Genomic DNA, 9,799 nt, shown 5'->3' with positions numbered 1-9,799 from the left:
GAACAGTTTTCAGCAGAGCTCTCAGACTGAGATAAACTCGGAGGAAAGGCCTAGAGTTCTGCTTAAGACAATTGGATGCAGTGGAAGCACCAAGAATCACAAGAGTCTGAGCCACAAATATCTATGGTGGTGACACAGAACCAAGTAGTGTCTTGTTATACTGTTCATGGGAAACCCCCAAAGCAGAGGTCTGTTTGACCGAACAATAACATGGGATTCCTGGTGGCATAGTGGGGTAGGCTTTGGGCTGCTAAATACAAAGTCAGTAGTTTGAAACCACCAACCACTCTGTAGGAGAAAGATGAGGCTTTCTACTCCTGTAAAGAGTGACAGTGTCAGAAACCCCCAAGGGGCAATTCTACCCTGTTTTATAGGATGGCTGTGAGTCACATGGGCTTGATGGTAGTGAGTTTTAAAATAATAACATAGTGGTTTGGCACTTTGTAAGTCATTCTGAAGTCCTAAAACAATCTAGTCAATTGTCTTGAGGAACAAGCTAGGTCATGAGGTGAATTGAACCATAGATGATGTAGCATAGAGTTAACATAATCCGACTGTGACTTGTGGGACTATCTTAAGGTTTACCAAAGTAATCTCTGAAGTGGCTTCACTAAAGAGCTTTGAAATCCTTTCCCTGAAATGAGGAAATGCCACAGATAAAAGTCAGCTCAGTTATGGGCAAGCAACACATATTAATCCTATGGTTTGTGAGCAATGACCTCACTATAACATCAAGCAATAATTCATCTTGGGGAATTAACTTTCAGCAGAAAGTAAAAACTGCATACGTTTTCAGTAAGCATCTGTTAAAAAGGAGAGAGTTAGGGGAATAAAAGGAAATGTTACAGAAGGAAAGAGAAGGCAGAGAAAGAATGGGAGGAGGAGAAAAAAAAGAAGTATGGTTTGAGATGAGAATTGTATGAGCCCCCAATAAAATAATTTTTTAAAAAAAGGTCAGAGGAAGGGAGCGGAGGAACTAGATGGAAGGTAAGAAGACACAGCATGAGACTATGTGGGTAAGTGTGTTAAAGACTGCAGTGATTGGTGTTAACACTTGGAGGAGTTCTTTTCTCACCATAAAGCACAGCCTTTGGACCAGTTTTATAATCACTACAGCATAGGGAGTGCCCCAAGGTTTCAGAGAAACGGGCATCAGAGGTTCTCAGCTTCCCAACGCTTCTGTACTGTAATTTTCAGTAGAATTCCTGCATTAAGCCAGTAGAGAGGTATTATTTGGGTCATTGTTTTTCTTAGGAACTGCTTTCCTTGACCATCTTCCTATGAAGCACAGTGGTACAGGAAGGTTTTCCTGCAAGTCGCTTTAAGCAGACGAGATTTTCAGAAGACTACTTGCTTTCAATCATGACACCACGTGGATTGTTAACTAACTCAAAATAAATTTAATTAAAAATGCTTGTCACTGTCCTAAAGTCATCTTTTAAGACAGATGAACATAGGATGGCTCTTGTAGCAGTGGTTTTGTTTTTTTAATTCCAAGAGAGAGAGACTAACTGAACTTTTCTAGGAAAGAGAATGTTTTTCATATTACTACGCAAGGGAAACTTTTTAAGGCACTGAAAAGCAAGGATGTTACATTGAGGACTAAGGCGTGCCTTACCCAAGCCATGGTCTTTTCCATCACATCAAATGCGTGCAAATGTTGGATTTGACGAGGAAGTCTGAAGAAGACTCAATGTGTTTGAATTCTTGGTGAAGAATATGGAAAGTACCAAGAACCGTCAAAAGAACAAACGAATTTGTCTTGGAAGAGGTACAGCCAGAATGTTCCTTGGAAAGGAGGTTGGCAAAGCATCATCTCAGGTACCTTGGACATGTGATCAGGAGAAACCAGTCTTTGGAAAGGGACACCATGCTTGGTAACATGGAGGGGCTTCCTCACCACTCTGTTCCTTCTCTGTCCATGTTGCTGTAGGGATTTGTCTGCCTGTTCATTTTCCTGAAACACTGTTGGTATACTGTGCATTTAGAAATCAGACACCTAACATAACCCTAAAGTCAACATCTAGAAGTTTCTTGTACTGAACTTCTCAGAGAACAAGCAAAGATTTTCAATTCTGTACGATGCATAGTAGCAACATAGAGTAGAAATCTATCTGAAAGGCAGGGGAATGCTTTCTTTGCTCTGTGGGCTCTAGAGCAGTGGTTCTCAACCTTCCTCATGCCGTGACGCTTTAATACAGTTCCTCATGTTGTGATGATTACCTCAACCATAAAAGATTTTCGTTGCTGCTTCATAACTGATTTTGCTACTGTTCTGAATCATATGACCCTTGTGGAAGGGTATTTGACCCCCAAAGTGCTCATGACCCACAGGTTGAGAACCGCTGCTCTGGACCATCCTCCGCTTCTGCCTGATCAAGACATCCCTCCCCCTCTATTTCTGCTTGCTTATTTAATCTCTTTATATTTTAAGAGACTTTGACTCAAGAGCCTTTTACGCTAGTCCTATTTTATGATCATCACAAAGGCAACACATCACCGGATGGGACATAACCATAACCAAATGCACTGCTATCGAGCCTACTTCAGCTCACAGCCGGCCCCATAGGACACAGTAGAACTGTCTCTGTGGGTTTCCAAGACTAACTCTCTACAGGAATAGAGACCCTCATCTTTCTCCTACACAGAAAACGGGTGGTTTCAAACTGCTTCCCAACATATAACCACTATGCCACTAGGACTCTTACTAAAAACCTAACCATAGAGGTTAGGATTTCCAACATATATATTGTAGAGGACACAACTCTATAATAGTTATTACCCCTTTCTTTTCTTTTATAGAGGAACAAACCTCTGGCATTCATTTAAATCACGCCGGACAGTTCCTGGGTTACTAATGTGTGACTTTCATTTGTCGACAGGAACTCAAACCCATAGTCTATTAAATTAAAATTTTGAGGTGCATATAGTGGTTCAAAAGAACAAATGGATGCTACTTTGTAACACACATCAAAACATCATCATTGTAATTGTTACTGTATTATTATAGCAAAGATATTTTCTTGTAGCCAGACATTTAGTTGCTGCTTTTTTATACCTGGAAAGATGACTGTATACTAGAACAAATATTTGATTAAGTGAAATTACATACACATCATATCTAAGTGTTCCAGCTTATGTAGAAATTCTAAGGAGGCCAGACTTAGGAGCAGAATTCATTGGTCATAGAGAGTATTGCTTGTATTAAGTAAACACTAGCAAGGAAGAAATCAGAGAAGGTGTGAGGAGGTCTGGAGGTGGTGCTATCCTGGTCTGCTCACTCCCTGTCCTGGAGACTCAGTAGCCCTCAGCCTGGCCCATGTCCACTGCGTCCACTATAGTAAAACCAAACTTCCTGCTTGCTGGTGATTGATGGTCACTCATAAGTCCCCTAAACATGAGAATGTGGAATCCTTGAATCCCAAAGGTATATGATATCCCAAATAAAATCAACACTACCCTGTAGAGATTATTAAATAATGTCCCAAATATGAGCTTATTTGGAACTAAATTGTGCTGAGTAGATTCCATTCATTAGCGGACAGGGTCTGGTTTAGGATCCCAGGGGAACTTCCGGTGAGGAAGCATTAAGGGTGTCTACCACAGAGGGCTTGGTTTGTTGTGGCAGGAGAAAGTATGCTCAGAAGACTCAGCATGGCAAAACGTCTCAACCAACAAGCATCTTGGGACATCACAGTGGAGTGTAGGAAGAGTACAGATGGTCAGAGTTACGAGACCGTTACAGGGCTCAGTGTTGGGGAAGGACCGTGGAGGTCCTTCAGAGGTGCAACTGGTTAGTGTGCTCTGCTCACTGGAAGGTTGGTGGCTCAAGTCTTCCCAGAGGAGCCTCAGAAGAAAGGCTTGACTATCTACTTCTGAAAAACAGGCCACCGAAAACCCTACGGAGCGCACTTCTGCTTTGATGCGCTTGTGATCCCCACAAGTCACAGTCAACTTGATAGCAACTGTCCAGGAGTTTGGGATCCCCTCCACCCCCACTGCACAAGCACACAAACTCCTAAACAGAACTTTGTTGTAAATAAATTGTACCCTGTAACGTGGTGGTTTATTATGTAAACTCCTAGATCTTGTGTAAAACCAACACAACGTGCCCCTGATTCTTCCAAATGAAGACTCTCCCACCTTCACAATGGAGTGACCTTTGCATGATTTCTGGGAAATATAGAAAGTAATGAAAAAGAACTGGTTTAAGAACTATGCAATTACATTTGCATACAATTGCATCAGGCCTAGCACATAGCCTTAGGCAGAGAAGTTTCTCGATGCCTTTCTTTCTCTTGCTCTGTTAGTACTGTATGTCCAAATCCAAACTCCAGGCTATTGAGTAGATTCTTTCTAGTGACCCTACAGGACAGGGTAGAACTGCCCCTGTGATATTCTGAGACTGTAACTCTTTAGGGAGTAGAAAACCTCATCTTTCTCCCACAGAGTGGCTGGTGATTTAGGAACTGCTGACCTTGCTGTGAGCTGCCCACCACTAACCCAGTACACGGCCAGGGATCCTGATAGAGTATATAAGCTGCGGAAATATGTATAATGGCGTGATTTTGTCTGATATTTCTGACAAATACTTTCTCTTTTTTTTTGACAAATACTTTCTGACATGTAATTTTTATCTTCTTATATTGAATATAGTAAGGTAGATTAATAGCAACCCCATCGGGCAGAGTAGAAACACCCCTGTGGGTTTCTGAGGCTGTAATTATTTATGGGAGTAGAAAGTCTCATATTTCTACCATGGAGTGGCTGGTGGTTTTGAAATGCTGATCATATGGTTAGAAGCCCAGCTCATAACCCACTAGACCGCCAGAGATACGGGGTTGTATGAATCAGAATTGACTGATAGCAGTGAGTAGGGTTCGGGGAGTAAAGTAGAAATTGTGATGTGCATCTGAATAGGTTGGATTTTTTATTTTTCTCTTGGTGTGGAGAGGTTAATATGAAAAGCTTACTTTTGATATGGATAATTTAGAGTTTGTTGGGAATGTGGGGGTGGGGGCTGGTCAGAGGAGGATTAGGCTTTCTAGTTTGAAAAAGGACCTAACGTCTAATCTCTGTCCCTTTGATTCACTCACTCACTCACTCACCCACTCACACACACTGCCATTGAGTCAATACCAACTCATATAAACCATCAGGAAGACAAATAAAAATCATAAAATAAACACATAAAATGCACAGAGGCCTAGGTGCAAACCAGTCTAGGCTGCAGTCTCTGATCAAGGGCTTCTTTCCATGTTTTGAGAGAGTGGTTATTGGAATGGATCATGACTCGATTCTCCTGGGAGCTGTTTGGCCCCTGTTGAAGGGACTGTTTGAGAGAAACTGAAGAGCTGTTGTGTGGTGGCCCTGGAAAAATCTGTGGGGAGTCCTGTGGCTGTGGAGGACACTAGGAAGGAAGGCTCCTTGACTTTCACACCTGCAGGAGCTACTATGGCCTCCAGAAAACACTAATGTGGTTGTAGCAGCAATAGACACAAGAACTCAGCTTCCTATGGAGCCTCAGAAGTTTGCATCTGTAATGGTTATAACATATAATGGTTGAAGACTTAGTTTTACCTGGGAGCAAATGAGAATGGTTTTCATATTCACCAAGGTGGCAAGAAGAAACAGGAGAGCTCTTTGACTATTGTTAAATACCATAAGTATTGTACCTAAATGGTAGGAGTGGGAAGGGCGGAAGCTCAAGTGAGAGCAAACACAGGTGGATCACTGCCAATCTGGCCAGATAGATGGGAGCTCTCATGTTTATACCTGTCACTTTGAGAATGTTGTATTTTGTGCCCTGAAGCATAACATGAGCCACCACAGTTACATAGGTAGAAAGTAAATATTAACAGTATAAATTATAAGGCCATCCCAATGGATCTCGAGAGTCCTGGGAAACCAGCAAGATAAACTCAAGAGAAGTATAAATAAATAGAGATGCTAATGATGTCAACGGAGTTAACCTAAGCAGGTTATGTGATGGGAAAACAAGACGTATAAACTAGAATTACTGTAGGGAACTGAGTGCTCTCTGTATTACGAGGACATGGAAACTATTTATTAAACATTATTACAAATCTGCTCCCTTACAACATAGTTGTATGTAGTTCTGGCACTTCCCAGGAGCCATATCTTTTCATTTTCATCCATTTGTAATAAGTGGAGTTACTAAATTTAAAAAATATTTATTTTTGAGACAAAATCATTTAGCCAATTATAAAAGATCCCAAAGCTCATTTTAACACGTTTCTGTCAGTTTGTTGTAATTCGGTGGTTTGCGTGTTGTTGTGATGCTGGAGGTTGTGCCACTGGTATTTCAGATTCCAGCAGGGGCACCCATGGTTTCACCCGATGTTCCAGACTGAGCCAGAGGAGGTCAGAAAAGGCCAACACCATGGTGTCCGCAGCAATAGTCAGCACCGGTGAAAGCAGGAATCGACCAATCAAGTGGCATATTTCATTAGGCAACTGATCTGCCAAGCACCTCTTTAAAGTTTCAAAAAGCCAAGATAGCACCTCGAGGGCTTCAGCCCACCATCTTTCAAGCCACATATATGCATGTGAAGTCTGGGCGAACGAAGAGTTTGTGTATTCGAAATAGGGTGCTAATGAAGAATATCGACTATGCCATGGACTTCCAAAACAAACAACTCTGTATTGGAAGTACAGCCTGACAAATCCTTAGACGCAGGGATGGAGAGAGTTCATCTCATGTGTTTTGGGAATTCTATCAGTGAGGACCAGTCTCCGGAGATGGACATCATACTAGATTAAGTAGAGGGTCAGAGAAACAGACCTAGAGGCAGCAGCAGTGGGCGCAAGCATACTAATAATTGTGAGGACGGCATGGGCTTGGGGATGGTTCGTGCTGCTGAATACATGACACTGAGGTAGGGATGAGTCAATACCTGGCAGCTACCATGGCTGGTCCCTCATTGTGTGAAGCAGTCCTTGCTTCTTTATCTTCTTATTTACTTATTCATTATTTCAAAGAGATCAGCAGGTGAATTCAAAAATGAAGAGACCATAGAGCTGTTGTTTCCTAAACTCACTTAAGATCTTATTAATCATGCAGATTTTCATATCTCCAATATCTACAGAGATCGATAGTGTGGTCCTGGGGAAAGAACTGGAAATATCAGTTTTCAGCAAACATCCAAGAGGAATTCTAGCACAGGTGCTCCCGGGATAAAACCTGGAAAAACCACAGCTTTGATTTAATAGCTTTAGCAGCTCTTCAATAACATTTAGTGAGAAAACCGAGTAAGGTTTGCTATTCCTTTTTGCTTTAACTAATTGCAATCAGTGGTAAAATTTGACTAATTTGACTCCTGAGCTGTGCCTTGAATTTGTGTTGCCTGAATAATCAAGAGTGGTCCTTCAGAATTCCTCATATTCCAAAATCTCATTTGGAATCAGGGACCCTATCTTATTCCTGAGGAAGATCTATGTTAAAATGAACAAACAAATCAAACAATACAGGATGGAAGAAGGGAAGAGACAGAAATAGATAGGAGCTAACTTCTTTATTTTATTGCAGGAAATAGTTCTGTTGTTGTTCTTGTTAAGTGCCATTGAGTCACACCCAACTCATAGTGACCCTACATGCAACAGAACAGAGTACTATCCAGTCCTGCACCACCCTCATAATTATTGTTATGCGTGCGCTTGTTATTGCAGCCGCTGTGTCATTCCATTTCACTGAAGATCTTTCTCTTTTATCCTCACTCTCTTTTGTACCAAGCATGCTGCCCTTTTCCGGGCGCTTGTCTCTCCTGATATCAAGTTCAAAATATGTGAGATGGAGTCTTTGTATCCTTGCTTCTAAGGTATATTCTTACTTTACTCCCTCCAAGACATATTTATTATCTATAGACACAAAGTTGAGAAACAGGTATAAAAATATGTTAAAACAGATATTTTAAAGAAATGTCTTTGTGGGAAGAAAAATAAAATTCCAGCTTGCTCTTTCAGAGACTGCTACCCTTTTAGTAGAGTGTGGGCACAACATACACTGTACATTCTGGTAAAATGTTCTTGTAGAAGACTAGATACTAGTCTAGGACCAAGCATGTGGTGATTAAAGATATCCTGAATGTTAAACATTTCCAAGATGTTATGCCACTCAATTTTCCTTGATGTTAGTTACCGCCCCTCTCCTTAATATATTCCCTCACATACTTGATGTGTTAGAGGAATTTTTGGCCACTTGAAGGTGGATGAAAGTATAGAGGTGGAATATACCTTGTCACTCTGGTCACAGCCTGATGATGCTTTCTTGGGGTGTGGCCTTCCTATCAGTGGAGAAACTGGGATCCTTCCACTCTCTATAATTTCGCCATCCTACTTGCTGGAACTCTGCACTAACCTGGAGAGATGTTGGTGCCTTACCATGTTTACACCGAGTTTGGATTCATACCACTGGCCTGCAAGCTTCCGGCTTCCTAGTCCACCAGGCTGCGTCGCTGGCATGTAGCCACATGAGCCTGTAGACCCGACTTTCAAACAGAGGACATAAGAAAGTGAATTGATATTTCTGCCTATTTGTTTTGTTTTGTTTCTTTTTTTCTCTTCTTTTAAATTTTGTATGTCAGTGGAAAAAAAAAGTGAATTGATGTGTATTTAATTCAGTTAAATTTTAACATTTTATCATTTTATTCCCTTTTGACTTTTTTGTGACTTAGTTTTAATGTGTTCTGGTTTTTATTGTTTTCTTCATTCTTTTGGACTGAGGTTTTTCAGTGTTTTGTTATTGATTGTGTGTGTGTGTGTGTGTGTGTAGGGGGTGGAGAGTAATACGATTTTCTTTATAAGAAATCCAGGATCAGTAAGTCCATAGAGACAGCAAGTAGGTTACTAGTTTTTTAGAATCAAGGCAGAGGACGATGGGGGTGACATTGGAAGCTAATGACAACAAGTATACAAGTGAAGATAATGTCTTAAAAACATCACAACACATGAATATGCTGTCTATAAGAGTCACAAAGACAAAACAAGCTGAATATCAAAGAATAGAAAAATATCTATCCTGCAAATTGCCACAAGAAAGAGGAGGGATGACATTAATTTATGATAAAATAGACTTCGGGGCAAAAACCAACTAAACAGATAGGAAAGCGTGTTATGTAATGATTAAAGAGGAAATACAACAATAGGAAATATCCATAGTAAATATCTATGTACCCAACAAAAGATCCCCAAAATACACAAATTAAATTAACAGGACTGAAAAGAGAAATATACAATTGAACAGTAATAGTCTCACTGCCATCAAGTAAATGCCAACTCTGAGTGACCCTACAGAACAGGGTAGAGCTACCCCTGAATTTCCCTGACTGCTACTCTTCATGGGAATGGAAAGCCCTTCTTTCTCTCAGGGTGGCTGGTGGTTTCCAACTGCGAATTTTGAGGATCACAGCCCAAGAAGTAACCACTGTGCCATTAGGGCCCCTGACAATAATAATATCAGAAGACCTTATAATCCAAAATTTGTAATGGACAGAATAAGGAGAACTCCATGAGGACACTAAATATTTAAATAGCATAATTAATCAACTTGATCTAATAGCCTTATACAGAACACTCCACAGAGCTACAGAACAATATATACAGAACAATAGACTGTTATGATACAAAGTAAGTCTCAATAAATTTTAAAATGTCAAATTCTGGAAAACAACTTCACAAATCACAATGCAATAAAATTAGAAATCAACACAAGGAAGGAAAAGCCAATACTGCATAACAACCTACTTATAAACTACTGTGTAATTGAAGAAATTAAAAAAAA

This window comes from Echinops telfairi, unplaced genomic scaffold (assembly GCF_000313985.2).
Source record: "Echinops telfairi isolate 266 unplaced genomic scaffold, ASM31398v2 ScPeMD7_7;HRSCAF=31, whole genome shotgun sequence".
Taxonomy (NCBI): domain Eukaryota; kingdom Metazoa; phylum Chordata; class Mammalia; order Afrosoricida; family Tenrecidae; genus Echinops; species Echinops telfairi.
Note: the sequence above shows the minus strand (reverse complement) of the source record.